Source organism: Patagioenas fasciata, chromosome 3 (assembly GCF_037038585.1).
Source record: "Patagioenas fasciata isolate bPatFas1 chromosome 3, bPatFas1.hap1, whole genome shotgun sequence".
Lineage (NCBI taxonomy): Eukaryota > Metazoa > Chordata > Aves > Columbiformes > Columbidae > Patagioenas > Patagioenas fasciata.
The window spans coordinates 55,957,677-55,976,573 of NC_092522.1; the positions used below are offsets into that span (position 1 = coordinate 55,957,677).

The 18,897-nt window shown below is 38.7% G+C and overlaps 1 protein-coding gene across 5 annotated transcripts in view; it reads left to right on the plus strand.

The window, feature by feature from the left end:
- The window catches only part of UTRN (utrophin), a 370,439-nt gene that overhangs the window by 226,683 nt on the left and 124,859 nt on the right, over nucleotides 1-18,897 (plus strand). The gene's annotated exons all lie outside the window — the stretch shown is intronic.

The following is an 18,897-nucleotide window of genomic DNA, read 5'->3' on the forward strand; positions in this document are numbered from 1 at the left end:
GTTTGCCCTTTGCATACCTTCTTTCTATGTGTGGGTGAGAAGCACAGAAGGAAGAGAAACCATGCATGCACAAAACTGGATATTGTTTATTCCTTGGTGGTTATTGAGGAGCAGCAGAGAACAGTTTGGAGTTGGCCTGTGGTGACAGCACCTATGGGAAATGCCAGCAATCTGAAGAACCTATTCCAGGCTGGTATGTCTGAATATCCCTAGCTTGCTTTTCAAGGAAACAATGGCTGTGTGTGAAAGGTCATAATTTGCATCTTGTACTAGTAAGCATATAGTCTATTAGGGTTTTTTTTTCAGTTGTTTTTCTTGAAGTAACCAGAGAACAGCAATATAGCTTAATAGGTTGGACAAGTCACTTCCATTAACAGAGTGTATTTTATAGGTGATTGCAGTACAAGCAAAATATAAAGGTATTTTTAGAGAGCAAAGCAGCTTGCACCTTTTCCTCAGTCTTTCTATCCTGAAATTTTTATAACTTGATTTGATTGAATGTACTTTGAAGGGCCTTTCTTTAGCTGAATAGGCTTTTCTTTTTTTTTTTTTTTTTTTTTTTAATATGGTTGGTTGGTTGCTTGTGTGTTTTTTCTTTTTTATTTTATTTGTTTTGTGGGGTTTTTTTTGTTTGTTTGTTTTATTTTTCTCCTTCCTGGTGTTTCTTCATTTTGCATATTTTACAGTGAGTTACCTTTTGATATATTGAACCTTTTTCATGTTATCACTGGATGGCTGCTTAGTCACCAACTTCTCAAGTGGAAATTCCAGCACCAGAAGAGAACATCAAGTTCTTAGCCTTCATCCAATTGCGTGCCACTGGTGAGAGAAATGCAAGGGGCAAGTGCCTCTGCCCTTCCCAGCTGTTTGGATTAGCATGTTTAAAATATGGTGCTCAGTCTGCCATGCCTTACTGGTGTGCTCAGTCTTGCTCTTGTGTGTTGGTCTTCTGTAGAAAAACCATTTTAGTACTTATTTATTCCACACAGAGATGAATATGCTGTGGGTTCTCCTATCCCCATAACTGAATAGAAATTCTTGTTCTGTTACATTTTTTTTTTTTGTGCTTCTTCTCCCTCTCCTCCTCTAGTTGGGACTTTAAACGTGTGGAAAGACCAATAGGATTTGTTCCTACATGGATCAAATGCTAGCACAGGTACGATGGACTGGTGTATTTCTTCTTTAGCAGCATGACTACCAAGTGTATTTTTTCTTACTTATATCTACAGTTAAACAGTTTTTCTCTGAATCATCAGTAAGTGTTAATCTTTCCCTAAGTTTTCAGAGTTACAGCTTGAATATAAAGCAGTGGATATTTAAAAAATTATCTTTTCCTCACATTTTTGTGTATGCTGATCACAATTTTTCAGTGCCAGCAATTTTTTTTTTTCCTGAAGTTTCAAAAAACCCAGAACTACCTTCAAGAAGTTATTACATGATTAGAAGCTAAGACGGGTTGAGTTGTAAGTGCTGTAAGGTGACACAGTGCTCTTGTGTCTTTGTGAAGCTGACTTTAAACTTCATTCTACGCTTTTATGTGCAAATCTTCAGCTTCCTTTCTCCAGCACAAACTCAGGCCCTTCTGAAAAGTGGGTGGATTCCTTGACTTTAAATGGGAGTAAATGAGAATAAAAGCAGTCAATAATTGAGTAGAAGTGGAGGGTCTGACCAATGTTAAACAATGAAAGCTCTGCCTGAGTAAATCTGGAAAACCTATTTCTTTCTTGTAAAGTATCTAGTAATGAAATGGGGCTAGAGAAGCCTTAGGCACATTGTATTTAAATAAGCTTCTTGTTCAAGCTAGAGCTAAAGCTGCAGTTATGGATAATGCAGCTTACATTTTATTTCAAGAGTAAAGATTATATTATCATAATTTCAATTCTAAATGCTCAGTACTCTTGTCAACAGGCCACTGATAAGATCTCTATGTGAGCCTCTTAGTTGACAAAACGGCACAGCATGCAAAACGATAATAAACTTTCTGTGCAGAAATTTGGTTCAGGCCTTAATAGTTGTAGTCAGATGGAATATTTCAAAGGCAAAGTGTGCTCGCAGCAGTAGTGCTGAGGAATCCAGTGGCAAGTTCCAAGTCCCTCTGTGTCAGTGTGCTGATAGCCCTTGGCAACCTCCCATCCTGCACAAGTTTTCCTTCCCCTGAGCCCCCTGTTTCCTGGGCTTGGCTGCCTCAGACTGGGGGGTGCCGGTACCACCTGAGAGCACGGCGGCCGCTTTCATCACATGCATTGACATGCTGCGTGGGGCTGGTGTTGGGGATGGCAGAATTGGTAAGCACAGTCGTTTTGGCCTTTGGTCTTTGCTTTGGTTTTGAGCATATGCAAAAGGATGGTTAAGGCTTTCCCATTCCCTCTGTTCCTACTCTCTTCTGTATTAGACAGGTTTCCTCCAGTTTTTAAACCTGCTTTGGGTGTACCCTTTGAAACATTTGCTGCCAACAGGTAGACTTTTTTTGTCATTGTTCACGTAAGCCTGCTGAGCTCAGAGTTAACTCATGAGAGTAACCAAGGGTAGAACCTGGCCAAGAACCAGCCTGTCTCCTTCAATGTGACACTGGAAAATAAAGACTGAAGGGCTGCAGAGTATACTGAAAGGTAAAAACAAATGAACTGAAAAAGAGAGTAAGCTAAGAAAACACTTTCAGCATTTTAGTTTTATACTTAAAAAGGCAAACACAAAATTAGCTACTAGCAATCCCATGTAGCAACCTTAAAAGAAACTAGACAGGAGCTGTATGGTAGTGTTTTGGAAGGTGCATCTAAACTGCTTCTTACTGAGACTTTACATTTGTTTCTCACTCTAGTAAATGCTGGGAATAATTTTCCGAGTCTCAACTCTTGAACAATTTAAAACAAAACAAAAGGAATGGAGTGGAGAGCAAAACCACCTGTCTAAAGAAAAGATGATAAGCCGGTCATTCAGGCACTGCAATGGAGAATATTCTTGCTGTGGGAGATGCTAGAAAGATGAGCCACGTGACATGAAAGACTGCTCTCAATTATCCCATTACTAAAGAGTGTATGGTATTCCCTTGGTAACCCTTAGGTAATGGTTGTTGAAAGCTTTAATGTGGGATAAGATTTATGATCCAGCAACAAGAAAATGTAGAGTGACTGGTTCCCTTGATGCCCTCTGAAAAGTATTTTATTTACTGTCCTTAAATTTTAAGCTCTTTGGATGAGGCTTGTCTCTGCTTTCTGTAGTGCTTTGTATCTACCTTGGAAGCTTATTTTGAGTCAGAAACAAAGATATTTTTAACAGGATCTGTGCAGTTTGGACTTTACTTTTATTCTTTGACCTGAGGTGTTGCATTACATTTTTTTCTATTTTTGCCTCACTGCTTAAAGCAGAATTAATTCAATTCTCATTATATGTGTGTATAAAAAGATATAAATAGCCGAACTGCCACTACTGTACAAGGAGACCTCTCTTATGCTTCTTCCCTGTGTTTGAGTTCTAGGCAATGAACATGAGAAACATGCTTCTCATTTTTGTGTCAGCTTTGAACCAGAATAATTTCATCTCTTAACAGCATTGAGTATTTGGGATCCTTGATCAGAACTTAGATTTTTAAGGCTTTTTACATTAGCTTGTAGCACTTGCTGATTTATTAAGTACTTACATAAATTATTCAGTTCTAAAAGAAGAATTAAATAGTTGTTCTCTTTATGTGTTCAGTGGAGATAGAAGTAAAAAAATAGGTATGACATAAAATAAAAGCTAAAAGAGAAAAATCCAATTATTTTAAAAGTTCAGAAAAAGAAAACCCAATGAACCCTGAAGCCTCTAATTTTCCTTCTTCTCACGCACAAAATAACTGAAGTTCTGCCTGATAGCCCTTGAACACAAAAAAAAAATTTAGTCATGTTTATTTGCATGTTAGCTATGTTTAAAAAAAAATAATAGAAGTAAGTGTAACTTTCATTATCTGACAGTTTTAAAAGCTGGTTTTGCTCCCAAACAGCTAATATCAGGATGCATTCACTTAGTCATCAGTGGTTGTCAGGAACTGACCCTATAATGCATATTTATGAATGTTTACTTTAAAGCTAATAAACCTATCTGTTTCATCAATCCAATAATTCTTTACCAAAATAGATTATGATTTGGATTGTTTTCTATCCTCTTACCTTTCCACTCTTACCTTTCTACCCTGAGTAAAAAAATGAAGAGATAGTGAATGAACCACCATGTCTTGCAGTTAGAAAATCTAAACACGTTTAACTATAAGATCGCCTTCATGTTCATGAAGTGATGTGTATGAATGAGCTTTTGTGACCAAAGGTCAAGTGTGACTTTCCTAGAAATTGTAAAATGTCTATTTCTTGCAGGCTGTTTATATCTGATAGTATTTGAAGTGCTGTAGTGATTTTTGTGCATTGTGTCTCTAGGACAAAATGTTGCTGCTGTGTACGCTATATTTATATTGTCAAATCTAACTTCAGCAGTGGTTTGGAGCAAGGGCATGAGGTGGTTTTGTTGCTACAGAAGACTTTTTGCAGAAATAATGAAATGAAGGAGGTGCAAAGCCTTTTTCTGACTAATGATAGATCTGCTGTGATTTCATTTTCTGGCCCATGATGATGCAGGAGTTTTATGTCCTAATTTCTCAGTGGCAACTTGAATAATGGAATTTAGCTTAATTTTTTTCCTTGTCAGTGAGGCATTTATTGAATAACCAGACGAGCGGCTTCCTTTTTGTAGGGCTTAATCTTGAAAGAGGATTCTTCTGCAATGAATATGATTGAGAGTGTTCATTTAGCTGTATAATAGACATAGTGTAGAATATAATAGATCAAAAAGTAAACAAAGACATAGATACATGCTAGGAAACTAAATGAATACGGTCAAGTTAGTTGGCTGAAAATGCTTGAGATTTCAGTGTTCTTTCCTTAGTTTTGTAACTGTACTGCTCTGTAATCTTTGATAGCTAGGTGAACTTGTTACTGTGTCCAAATTCTTTCCAGGACCAAGTAGAGATGATGGGTGTCAACTGCCAGAGCAGTCACTGGGAGCTTACTTCAGGGTAAAGATATGATAACTATGCTTAATAGGATAAAGCTGAAAAAGGAGAAAGTATGAGCCTTCTAGGCTCAATTATGCCTTCCCTGTAGCAGAGCTGTCGTAGGTGTAGGGAAGTAGGATGCTGTGGAGCATGGGTATCTGCAGGTAATTATAAACTCGGAAATCGTAATGCCTGCCAGGTACTGGGAGATGAGCAGCTAAGCAGAGGAAAGGATTTGCTGTAACTTTTAAATGACACAGTAAATCTTCTCCCACACTTGTCCTGTGCGTGGGAGGAAGGTGGTTTCTTATCCTTTCATTCCCTATGCAGAAGTGCTTACTGTGACTAGATGGGGTCTTTCAGCAACCCCTACAGCACTGTTTGACTTGCAGCAGGAGCTATAGAATAGCAGGTCTCTGCACTCTTCTCCACTCTTCGTGGTATGTTCTCCTGTTCCTACACGTTTTACAGCTGACTTCCAGCACCTCACTTCAGAAAAGCTACAACTACATTTTAGAGGGTTAATTTCTGAAACTTTGAATTGTTTCTCTTCTCCCTTAAGGTGTTGCTAAGCAATGATTAGGCGTACCTGGCAGCTTCTGTGCTATCAGCACACGTTAGACGTGGTAGATGCCAATATAATTTATTTATTTAAATTGCATAACTACAGAGTAGGTTCAGGGGATCATTACACAGTTAGTGAGGAGAAATAATACTCATTCTGAAATACAACATTTAAACCCTAATCTTCTGGAGTTTTTAGGATTTTTTCCCATGGTTTGGAAAGGAATTTCGATTAAGAAAAAGTTGTCTTATGTTGTCAGTCATAAGACTTCTAAAGTAAGCCCTCTATCAGATACTGCTTTTCTTTATCCACTCACAGCAAAAAGTACACTTCAGTTTGGTTGGTGAACCATTGTGGGCTGTCACTTTGATGCAGTATCCACAGCATGGAATTAAATTAAATGTTAACGGACCTATCATCCAGGATCATTGATCTGTTTTTAGTGAACTTAAAAAACAAACAAAACCTCAACCTTTTTGATAAATTAGTATAGTATAATTTGGTGTTTCTTGCCAGATTAGGAGATTGATCTCCTGTGGTTTGATAGAACTATGTAGTAGATGTCTATTTACTATATTCAAAAGAGTAATTTTCTTATGGCTGTTCCACTATGGCATGTGAAGTTGATATAAAGCACGTTTCTTTATAAATGTTCTAACAATTCTGGCTTCATAGACAAAATTGCTTCAAAAAAACAAAATACATACTTAATACTCCTTTTTAGTACACAAGATCATCTTGCTAATGGTTATGCTAGAAACTCAAAATGCATTTGTTTTTACATAACAAATGCTTGGCCAGTATTCAAATATGGAATTAAAAGTTCATGGCTGAAAAGCTTACAACTGAAACCAATTTTTATGACTGAGATTAGAGTCTTCATTGGATAAGGAAAGTCCAATTTCCAATGGCCTTAAAACAAACAAACAAACAAACAAAACCACAACCCCACCACCAAACAAAAAAAACAAACACCAAACCCAAAACCACAACAAATAACAACAACAAACACCAAACCACAAACAAACAAAAACCCCACAACAAACAAACTAGAATCAGGTAATATTTCTCCTTTTTGCAGAATAAGGCCACTTAGTTAACTGAGAATATAAGACAAGGTAGAGCATATAATAATAAACAGCATACAGATTGTATTTGGGTACTTATCCAAATGATGCAGTATAACTGTAATGGCACTATATCCTTGTTAGGTACTTGAGTCTAGTGCCATTGCTTAGCATTGAAGTAGGAAGATACCAATATGTTATTTGAATGAGATTTTAATCCACAGGTACTGAGTGCTATAGAATTTAAGATGCGCTGTCAATTATTTATGATAAACTCTGAAAACAAAATATTATTTTCATAGTTTTTCTACTGTTTGTATTGAGTACTTGTCTAAAAACTACTAAATTAATCAGCTTTTCACTGGTCAGTTTTTCTATCTTGAGAGATGAGTGTGCCTTACCAAATAATAAATATATAAATAAGCCATCCTTCTTGTAGCCAATAATTTTAAAGATGTGTATTTAATTGTCCCATGTATTATGCATGGATTTAATAAAGCTTTTCTCAGACTAAGCTGTCAGGGACCCAGAAAACTGTTTTCATCACAGTCAAGAAAATCTGAAGCAAACCTCAGTTTCCAGATTGGGCTGAAATATTGGAAGTCTGATGTTTTTACCTGTGGAAACTGGATGCATCACACTGCATGTGGGTTAACGCAGCCTTTAGAATCTTTTCCTTGTGTGTGCTGCTTTGGCAGTCTATCACATTGTATTGTCGCTAGACTGTTACCCTGTTTTCAGTTTCAACCCTTTTAATAACAACGTTAATAAGTACATCCAAGACAACTTCTTTGTTCTGTTTCTGCACAGAGAGAGCAGAATTAAAGATGCTGTGGCAAAACGACCACAAGGTGCCTCATTGCTTGCTGGTTTCCAGTGTGATTACTGCAGGCAAGTGCCGATATCTTGTGTCTGAAGAGGGAAAGCCAGGAGCAAAGGCAACAAACAACCTTAGAAGGCGGCTTCCCCGGTGAACTTTTCATAGACTGTCAATCAATAGGAACACTTTAGTTATCAGTCATAACTAGGAAGTAACAACCTGAAGATGCAATTTCTACCTGACATGAAAGCCAGCCTTCCTCCATACTCCCTTTGTCTCCCTTATTCTGTCAATTAAAGTCAGGATTAAAACCTTAATGTTCTGGCCAGCCCTGTAAGTGGAACTTAAGTCTGTCTCTAATACAATAAATTTCTTAATGGCTCCATCCATGAAACGGATGTCATGCTGGTACTTCCCCACGTACTTCCCTTTGACATTTAATCTCTTTTAGTATCTCCTGAAGTATGAGGTGCATCTTCATGGTTTTGTGTTCTGAGTACATTTGGAATGTTCTGCTTTTAAGACTCAGAAGTTAAAAGAAATTAAAACATACAACTTATATTCAGGTCCAAAATGTTAGAAAATCATGGTTGATTCACAAAGCTGAATGTGTTGTTAAAAAAGCTAAAATAAGAGGGGGAAGAAAACCACTACCAAACCACCCAGCTCTTCACTAATCTTTCATGGCAGTGCAACATTGCCTGTCACCAAGACTACATAATCTCATTTGGAATTCTACCAACTTTATTCTTCAGATTTTAAGTCTTGTCTCATGCCCCATTTTCTGAGGGAGAGTGCATTCTAACTGTGCTTGCCTAATACAGAACTCTGTCATTGAATACAGCAGATATTGCAGAGGGCAGACCACTGTATGTGACTGGCTGATCCATGTCTTCAAGAAAGAAATGAAGAAAAAATGAAACTAGTGCAGTGCCTTGGCTCTAAGCACTCTGCAAACCCTTTAGTGTAACAAATAATTTGCATTGCAATCACCATTTGTAATAGACACCTGATTGGTAATTTGGGTAATCATATATGTGTGACTTTTGTCTTATCCTGCCTCTTGTTTCTCTTTATTGTGAAGCTGGATTAGTTCATGTGTCTTGATGAATTCTTGATCCTTTTTGTACTATGTCACTTGAGTGGTTTGGTTCTTGGCAGAGGTTCTCAGTGAGGCTGTGCTGGAAGACATGTCCTGGTGAAACCCTGGTATTTGGTCCAATTACCAGTGAGTCTCAGTGTAGGAATAACCTGGCTGGAGCCGTGTGTTAACTCTGTGTCATAAAGGCTGATCTGCTATAGAAAGGAGAGGACAGCTCTCCCTCCTGGTCTGATCAGATTGACAATGGGTATTTTGCAAGGCAGCAGAAAATACCACAATGCTTTTGAACAAGTGAATTTTTTCTGTTCCTGCCTGAAGCTGCATGACTTGAGTGAAGCCAGGATGTACTGATTTGCTGTAACCACCTATTGACCTCTGTGTCTTGTATATCTGAGTCACATAAGGGAACACTATTCTTTTTTATCCTTTTGTTACTGTTACTCATCGTTGTGAGTCACATAAGATATATGTATGCTCTGTGTATAAACAACCGGGTTCATTCACTCTTAAGGTTCTTGCTGATGTTTATTTTTCTACTTTTCTTCTAGAAAAAAAAAAAATCTTATTTTCTCCTTTCTTTGTATTCTAAAGCCAAATTTTGCTTAGTGTGACAGTTTTCTTGCATCTTTGCACATTGTTTCAAGTATGAAGTAAATTCTTTTATAGTGTCTTTGTAGATACTTAATCTTGTTTTACAGATTAAAGTCTGAAAGGCTGTTATATTTTCTGAAATTGACATTTAGAGATGTGTGTAAGATCATCTCCAAGTTGATCAGATATTTTTCCTACCAGAGACCATGGAATAACCTTTTTTCTTTTTTCTTACCAAGTTTTGGTTTAATTGATTCTGTTGGTTCACTTGTTTGCAGTAGCCTGATATTCAGTTACTTCTGAGTTTAAACATGATCAAAGGTAGGTTTTTTAAAAATTAACTATTTACAGTACTAAGTTTTTAAGTGTACAACTCTGCTGTTAGTTTTATAATCCCAGCATTAAGCATCTTGCTAAATGATGAAGCTCTTCAGCCTGGATTTGCAGGGTGTGCATTTCAGAAAGCACTCCAGAAAACAGTAGTTTGCAAATGTGATCGTAGTTCTCTGTGTCACAAGCTGCTATGCTGACCTTCTTTTTTCTACCATTGACAGAAGTGCTTTTCTGTTGATGGTTCTTGCGTTTTGTAGGCTGCCATTAGTAATCTTGCCAATGGCTATAAAGTGCCATTAGCTAGTTCTATAATTTTTATCCAGTTTTATCTTACTAAGACATGAGAAAATTCACCAAACTAACATCAACATTTAACAAGAAGTTCCATTCCATGTGATCTTCTGCAGCAGTGCGTTGAATGCATCAGCAGTACATTGCTCTCCAGTGTCTTAAATTCCCATTTGTGGAACTCAGTATGTACAAGAGCATTTTGGAAAGAGGCTTTGTCACAGCACTGTTGGTGTTCTGCTTCTTTTTAGCTGAAGATCATGTATTTGCATGAGGGCTTCTGCTGTCAGAATGTGAGCTTCTTTGGACTCTAGCATTGAAATGTTTCACCTGTGTGTGATCTCTAGTTTTCATTATAAAATTCCATTTTTGTTACCAACAATGGATGTTTGTTGTTTTTATGGACTAGCATTACAAAACTGAACAGGAAAATTTTAGTAGTAATAAGTTGTATAAAGCTGTCTTAAAGTTTATGTTCTGTTTCTGGAACTTATGATCCAACATTGTCACGTCTACAGAACTACTGTCTTCACATGTACAGGCTATGTTAAATATATGTCAATGTAGAGTTTGTTTCGGTTACTGTATTTTATTTTTCTTTTATAGATGTAGAATTTCTCAAATTCTGCAGTGTGCTTTCATGTGAAAGGGCCATTGAAAAAGCTGTTATTCAGTACAATTTTCAAAGCTACTTTACTGAAAGCGTTGGTCCAACGCTGTGTGTATATGTATATATTTTATTATCTTTCACAGATTTCTGCAATATCCACCTTACAGAGCATTTACATTTGCATCTAATAGTACTGAAAGATCTAGCATATATGTTTTTTTATGACAACAGAAAATTGGGAAACAAGTTATCTAAGTATGAAGCCTGATAAAAAACATAAAATTAATGTGTATATTTGGATACAGTCCTGGGGTTACATAGCTTTATTATAATCCAACCTTACACCCATTTTCATTTTATGTGCACTAGCACCTCTGAATTGGATTTTCTTCCTGTTTTGTAAGGGATTTTTTTCAGCAAGAGCAGCAGAAAGAAACCTTAGTGTGTACATGAATAAGATCTAGACTTTGTGTCTGTCTTTCAGGAGAAGAAAAGAGAAACTGTCAGAGAGTGTAGTTAAATCTCTTGAAGGATGGTTTTACTTTCTCACTGTAATGTTTTATTTTCCTTCTGTAAGCGGTTAATTTAGAAAATAACAGCTTTGAAATGTGATTTTAGATTCTATTGCATTAATAATTGCACTTTTCACTTTCATAAGCAGTGGAATAAATTCAGAGTTTGTGCTTACTTGTCAGTTGTGCAGTAAAGCTGGTCTAGTTCTGCCTTCTTTATTTGGAAAATTTTTCTCAGTTTATCTGGCAAGCACTTCTGCAGTTTGTGTAATATGCCCACATAAAACATACAGACACGTGGCAAGGTACAAATAAAATAAGCAGAAAACCTGATACTGCCAATATTTTTTTTTTTCTCCAGAGTTTATTCTTGAAATCCCAACCCATACTGGCTGTATGTATATAATCAACTAGCTGAGAATAATTCGGAGATAGTTTTGTCAGTGACTTTATTGGTACTTCAAATGACAGTTCTGTGAATTAAAAAAGAAACCAAAAGCAGCATGTGATCCCCAATGTAGTCACAGTAGTCGCAGTTATAATGGTTTTTGCAAGCGATGGGTTGCTGGTTTGGTTTTAGTTACACATTTTCCAACTTGCTGGCAACTATTACTGAAACTCTTTTGGGCAGTTGAGTAGTAGTGTGTAGTTGTACAGAAAACATTAACAGTAGCTGAAACAGTCCTTGACCTGCAGGCAGGGTTTGCAGTGGGAATGGTTTGAGGTGGAGCAATTTCCCACCCTGGGGGTGTTTGGTTTCCTGTGGGCAGGCAAGCAAAGCCTCCTGTGAAAACCATCTGTCCATGAGCAGTGTCAGGCCTGTGTGGACTTTGTGGAGCAATGACTGCTTTTACAGCTCCAAAACCTGTTCAAGTGACTACATGGCCACCTTTCCTTTTGAGGGGAGGGAAAAGGCGTGAGTGAGGGTTTTGGTCCGAGGGTGTTTCTGCAGCCTCAGGGGTGGTGGTGGTTTTCCAGTGAGGAGGCCTCCAGGAAGGGGGAGTGTGCTTGGCTTCAGGGCAGCACCAGGGCTGCTGGAAGGGAGGATGCTGATTACAATAATAAACAAATGCTGGGGTAGATTACCACACAGCTGTCAGAGCAGACAGAACCAAAGGAAGAGATCTCCAGTGAAGGCTTTGGAACTTGCAGCAGGATCCTTTGGTGGACATTTTCTTTTTCTTTTTTTTTTTTTTTTTTTCCTATTTTTTTCCTAGACAAAGGAAATGACTTCTTAGATTTTTTTGTAATGGACCTTGGTTATTCTCTGGTGCAGCATTGCCTGTGCAAAGCGGAGCGGGCTGGAGGTGGCTTGGTTCCTGCCACAGCAACACTAGCCCACCGGTGGCCAGCTGTGAGAGGAGAGACGGCTTCCTGTCAACTCACACTGCTGTGTTTCCTAGGCTGAAGTGTGCCTCGTCCCATTTTGAGCTCTCTGAAAAGCTGACTTTTGGTACTTTCTATAAACAGAAGTTTATCTGGGAATTTTTTTCTTCTTTTTTTTCTTTGTATTTTTTTCCCTTGAGTGGAGCAACATGGAAGGACTTGCTCTTCCTCCCCACCCTCTGCATCCATCACATACCAGCAGAGTATAGCTTCTCTTACTCAGGGTCATTGAGACAAAACATTGAGTTGTGCAAGAAGCACTTGGAGCCCAGAGGTCATTGCCGAGGTGAGCTGGGGACAGTCCTGGCCAGGCGAGGAGACGAGGAGGTTCCCACAGCACTATGGGGCTGGGTTAACCCTGCAAGGAGCATCCCCCGGCATCAGCGGCTCACCCCCATGTGCCCAGCCTGTGGGAAGGAGCAGGGACAGGAAGACTGCGACAATGGCACTACATGAACTGTCCCAGGGGGAGCAGAGCCCAGGAGAGGATCATGCGTGGGAGCTTGTGGAGAGTTTTGAGACAGTATAGGTGGAAAAAAGAGATAAACCTTCTGAAGGCTATAGACCTGGCTTGGAGGACATATCAGGAAAATGTAGGCTTCAGGGGACACTTAATGATGATTGGGCTGAACTTCAGCTTGCGTGAGTTGCTGGCAACATTTGAAAAGGTATGGTAAGCACAGTTTCATATATTTACAACTTTGAAAAAGGTTATGCTTTTGAAAAATACACAATAAAAAGGGCAAGTTGATGTTAAACTTATAAGGTTTTCTGTGTTGTTGTGATCCCTGTTTGACTGCCTCTTAAATATGGAAGAGTAATGCTGCTTCTCTTCCCCACTTGAGATCCTACAAGATCAGTTTTAGAGCATGTGTTCTGATTGTGGTCACCTTCTCTTTTTCTTTTCAAAGGAAATGATAGAAAAGTTTGGCTTTTGCTAAGACAAGACCATAAGGGTACTTTCCAGGATGCCTGCGACCTTACTTCACTATTGATGTGAAGAAAGTGCTTGGCAGTTTGTGGTTAAATTTAGTTGAATGTTATCTTAGTCAAATTGGAAGATCTCATTATGACTTTTCTAAGTAGAATTACTTCCAATGAATGTGCCATTTCTACTGTCATTTCATCTATTCTTCTGTTATTCAAGCTAGTTACTCTTTCTCTTACCAGGACGTTTGGTAGCAGTAATGCTGAGAGGCAGGAGGCTCGGCTTTGCCATGATTTTGTTGATTAGCAAGAGATGTGAGACTGTTCAAAATCAGTTGTTAGTGCTTTGAGTGAAACCTGGATTGTATGTGACTATATTTTCTTTTGTCTAATAACGTTTCTCCATACAAACTTTCTGTGTCCTGCAAGATCAGAGTCTGACACAATATATAGTAGTTTATTTACACATTAAGATTAAAAAAAACCTAAATACTGTGATCACAAAGTAGGAGAGCAGATTGTAAAGCCTAATTCTGTGTTTTTTTGTAAAACTTGTATTCCTACTTTCCTACAGTAGCAAACTTTGGAGCTAATGAGACAGAACCTGTTCAGTATCCCAACAGCATGACTCTTTCAGCTAATAGTAACAGCGAAAGCATTTGTGCTGTGATTTCTTCATTGTGTAGATCACTTGCTCTTTTCTTGCTCGTGATCTGTCAGCTGCCCTTCACTCTTCTCCTGTAGTTGATGCTGATAGTCTGTAAGGATTAGGACTCATTATGGACTCTTTGAGATGCTTCATGTTTTGTTTAAGACACAGGTTTTGAAGTCAGTGTTACTGTGTTCGAAATGCCCTGGCAAATCCAAACTCCAGGCTTTCCCCTGTGACTTTGAATATTCCAGTGTCTTAGTGTCTTATTTTGTCTCAAAGGAACTGATCATAGCAATTTTCAAAAAAAAAAAAACAAAAACAAAACAAAACAGAAACAAAAAACCCTTACAGATCTCACAGCTGCCAAATTTTTTATCTTGAAGTTTACTACTGTGTCACTTTCATGGGTGCTGAAATTTGTAACATGACATTAGAGGATGCTGTGGTGATGAAGAAGAAAGTTAACATTGTAACTGGTGAACTTTGACCAGGAACTCTAACCTGTGCTTATTTAGCAGGTTTTGGTTTTGTTTTTGTTTGTTTGTTTCATTTTGTTGTTGTTGTGGTGGTGGTTTTGGTGTGGTTTTTTTGTTTTGTTTTGTTTAGTGGGTTTTTGTTTGTTTGTTTGTTTCTGAGCAAGTTCCCCTTTTCCTCCCCTGGTTCATCTCTCCCTCTTGTGAGTCCCCACATGCCCATCCTGTTCTTCCTGAGGAGTCTGCTGCCAGGAGAGACTAACAGTGATCCTGGCTAGCAAGTTGCTTTCAGCTTTCTGGATTCATTAATATATGTTTTAAGTAGAGAATTACGAGTGCTGTTACTGTGGTCCTAATGCAAAAACCAGATGGCATTTGCAGAAGCTTGCATGACACTCCCTTCTGATGCAAAAGCAGAGGCACGTTACACTGGAGTGAGTGGGGCCGCTTTGCCTTTGTTCAGTCACAATTATGTGACTGCTGGAATTAGTATTAAAAGATTTACGATGCCCTTCAGATGTTGAGGCAGTGCCATGCAATGGAGCCACAGAGGTTGTTAAACGTATTCTCAGCCTTCCTACGTGCATCACTATCCTTGTGTTGAAATGAATTTTTACCCACACCATATGTTACTTATTAAGGTACTATCCATTAGGTTTAAGTGCCAGCCAAGACAGCTTTTTGGAAACTTCAAGTGTCAGCACAAGGCTTTTTGTTAGTATAAGCATTTGAAAATTTGATGTTAAAAATATCCCAAAGTGTTTTTTTCCCCAAAAAAGTTTGTTTTCTTCCTGAAATACATGAGACATTAAGTAGTAATTACATTAGTGTCATACCTAAAATCAATTTCTTTTGTGAATTGCTTTGATCTTTTGCTATAGTTGCAGCAGCTGTAATGTTACCCAGTGTGGTCTGTATATGACACTTCAGAGAGGTTTAATGTCTGTTCTTTATAACTACTTCTGCCACTGGTGGATTTATGATAATGACAATCCTGCCCAAGGATTTTGAATGTGTACTGCTCTTCTTAATGTGAATTAATTATAAATTGATTGCTTAGCAGTAACTGCCACTGCAGGACTCTGAAAAAACAGATGGGATGAACCTTTCTAAAGTTATGACTGTCCTCTGACAGCAGGAGAGAGGCTCCCTGGATGAGATGAGTACCTGGATTCTTCAAAGAATTCTCTTTTTTTTAACTGTCCATTTTTATGACAGCATTCCTCTCTCCCTGCTACCCTCAGCATTTGTAAGGAAGAGGCCAATAAAACTCCCGTTTCCCTTTCACAACGGCCACTTTTATGTGCCCGTATCATGTCCTTAAGAGTCATCAAAAAGTGAAAAGCTGCAAGTGGAGACTAAAGGGAACATCTGACACAACAGTGTTCCCAGAGGCAGCCGGCAGCAGCAGGTAAAATGTACCTGGTTCATTACAGACTACACAGTCTGCTATTAAAACAAAAACAAAACAAAAAAAACCCCATTCGCTTGCTACCTTCTGTAAGACCTCAAAGGAGGATGTTGAGGATGTTCTGGTTGATGTCTGTGGCAGTTATGTCCTTTGTTTGGCACTGATGATTTTGTTACAGCTGGAAGAGTTTTCTGCAGATACTTTGGGTGAGCAGTTATCACCTTTATTCCTGACCTCTAAAAGAGGCAAGTACAGCATTTCTATAACTATGTGTTTGCTGACTTGAACTTTGGCAGTGAAGGCAATGGGTAATTGTTTTTGTGGGACTTGCAGTTCCCTGTACCTGCACCAAGTCTGCTGTCCTCTTCCAGTCACAGCCATGATTTGTATTGAGTGGAAGTATTATACAAAACTGTCCTGGTGAAATAGCCTGAGGGTAACTGTTACTTGGGAAAATGCAGTTCTTCAAGCTATTTTTTCATTCCCGAGGAGTAAACCCCAACCCTAATAACTCCTCTTAGGATCTTCATGTCATTCAAAAGCCACGACAGTTTGTTCTGTAGCTTGTACCTGGGAATTAAAATGAGTGTGTTTGTGTCAGCACAAAATTCTCCCAGTCTTATGGCACAGCATCAACATTGGACCTGTATGTCCAGTTATTGCAAGATACATGTGGTATATGTGCTATAACTTGCCATCCCTGCTCTATGGTGAGATGTTTATAAAAACTTGGTGGAATTCTGTTTCCCAACAAACATAAAAGTTGTTAAAATTGGGGTGTAATGCAGATTTTTACTGGATATAGTGGGTTTAAGAAAACCTTCCCCTGTACTCTGCATTGGTGAGGCCACACCTGGAGTATTGTGTTCAGTTCTGGGCCCCTCAGTTCAGGAAAGATATTGAGGTGCTGGAGCGGGTCCAGAGAAGAGCAACAAGACTGGTGAAGGGACTTGAGCAAATGACCTATGGGGAGAGGCTGAGGGAGCTGGGGTTGTTCAGTCTGGAGAAGAGGAGGCTTAGAGGTGACCTCATCGCTCTCTATAACTACCTGAAGGGAAGTTATAGCCATGTGGGAACTGGTCTCTTCTCCCAGGCAGTTGGCAATAGGACAAGGGGACATGGGCTTAAACTCGGCCAGGGGAAGTTTAGGTTGGATATTAGGAAGAAGTTCTTTACAGAGAGAGTGATCAGGCATTGGAATGGCCTGCCCAGGGAGGTGGTGGACTCACCGTCCCTGGAGGTTTTTAAACTGAGATTGGACATGGCTCTTAGTGCCATGATCTAGTAAATGGGCTGAAGTTGGACCAAGGGTTGGACTTGATGATCTCTGAGGTCTTTTCCAACCTAGCCAATTCTGTGATTCTGTGATGTAATTCTTTTTAAAAACCCCATGAAGATATGATTCGCTATAGAATACTATTGCCCTTTTTTGTAAGACACTAAGTTGAGTTTTCTGTCATATGATATGTAACAAAAACTTGATTAAGGGATCTTGATAAAAGAATCTCTAACGTTATAAGAACATCTGTTTATTTACCTTACAGAATAAAATAAATTTGCCGTGTTAGATCTTTGTATCATAAAACTCAAGTACTCTAGGATTCTTAGTGGTGAGACTGGAATTGAGTACTATTCTGCATGTTTTAAAGTGGAAGAAATTATGCATTTTATTTTTGGTGAGAAAACTTTGTTAAGTGTACTTGCTGAAATGTTCTCTCAAATGTCATCCAAGTTAGAATGTTTTATAAAGGCTCTCAGTAGCTTTAGAATGAATATTGTGACAGTAGAATGGAAGATTAGTGATCAGTTTGATTTCATGGAATCACAGAACCATTTCCGTTGGAAGAGACCCTCAGGATCATCGAATCCAACCATAACTTAAGTCTAGCACTAAACCATTTCCCTAACAACCTCGTCTAAACACCTCTTAAACACCTCCAGGGATGGCGACTCCACCACTTCCCTGGGCAGCCTGTTCCAATGTCTCACAAAATGAAGATTTCTTTTGTAACTTTTAAAGAGGCATAGAAATGGATTTGACATGACCAGGCTTTTGTAGCACAGACTAGTGTACAATTAGAAACTGTAACTGCTGTACGTGGTTGTATCTTCTGCTGTGTGGACTTGAGCTGGTTTTCACTGAGTCTATTTGTGCATCGGAGGCATAAGGACAGGAACTGCAAATGTTTTCAGATAAGCATCAGATTTGTTTAACTGATGACTATGCTTTCTTATTTGGGTTTGCTGATCATAAGACACTTCCGTTTCATTTTTTCATTTTAAATGCGTGAATCTATTTTCAGAACGGTGATTTTTATCAGGATGGTTTAAAGGCAGCAAAAGTATCTTTTTACCCATTTTCAAGTAGTGAAGCTCGAGGCAAAGAATTGGTAGTGGTCTAAAGTCCCATAGCAGCTCAGCTGGAGAGCCAGAGCTTCACTGATACCTCCTACGCTCTCTCTTTCCCCCTATTCCACCCTTTTCCCTTTCTATCTCTTCTCCTTCCCCTTCTCCAGCTGTATCCTTGCTTTTTTTGCTTTCTTCCTTAACTGAAGAAAACTTTCATGCTGTCTCAAATTCACAGGTACTTTTCTGCTGTTTCCAGCTATCATTTGTAGATGTGCAAGCAGCCATTCTAAGGTGCAGGACTGCATTTTGAGGCTGGGGAGGTAGAAGAGCCTCATCCTTTCCTGCTCCTGGGTACAGGTGGAGATTACTGAAGAGGTGTTTGGAAGAAAAAAAACCTTCAAGGGATTTCAGTTACTGAATTTCTTCCTTTGCAAAAGAAGTTTGTTTACATCTGCATCAAGTTCCTGTCACAATCTTGGCTGATTAATCCTATTGATACAGCCAGTACACCTCCTGGCTCTCCACACATTCAAATTGCTCTATTAGAGCATATGTAGATGCAGAGATGCTAGAAAACATTGGTGGTGATGCAGGAAGTTTTGTTTGCTCTATAATATATTTTAAAAATAATACTGTACGCAGATGAAGACAAAACCTATAAAGTGTTTCTTGAGGCAGATGGTAGATCAGAGGATAAAGTACTCTTAATTTCTAAGGGGAGGGAAAATGAATTAGCTAAACCGAAATCACCAACACTTCTTTTTATTTTCTGGTTTTAGAATGAAATTCAG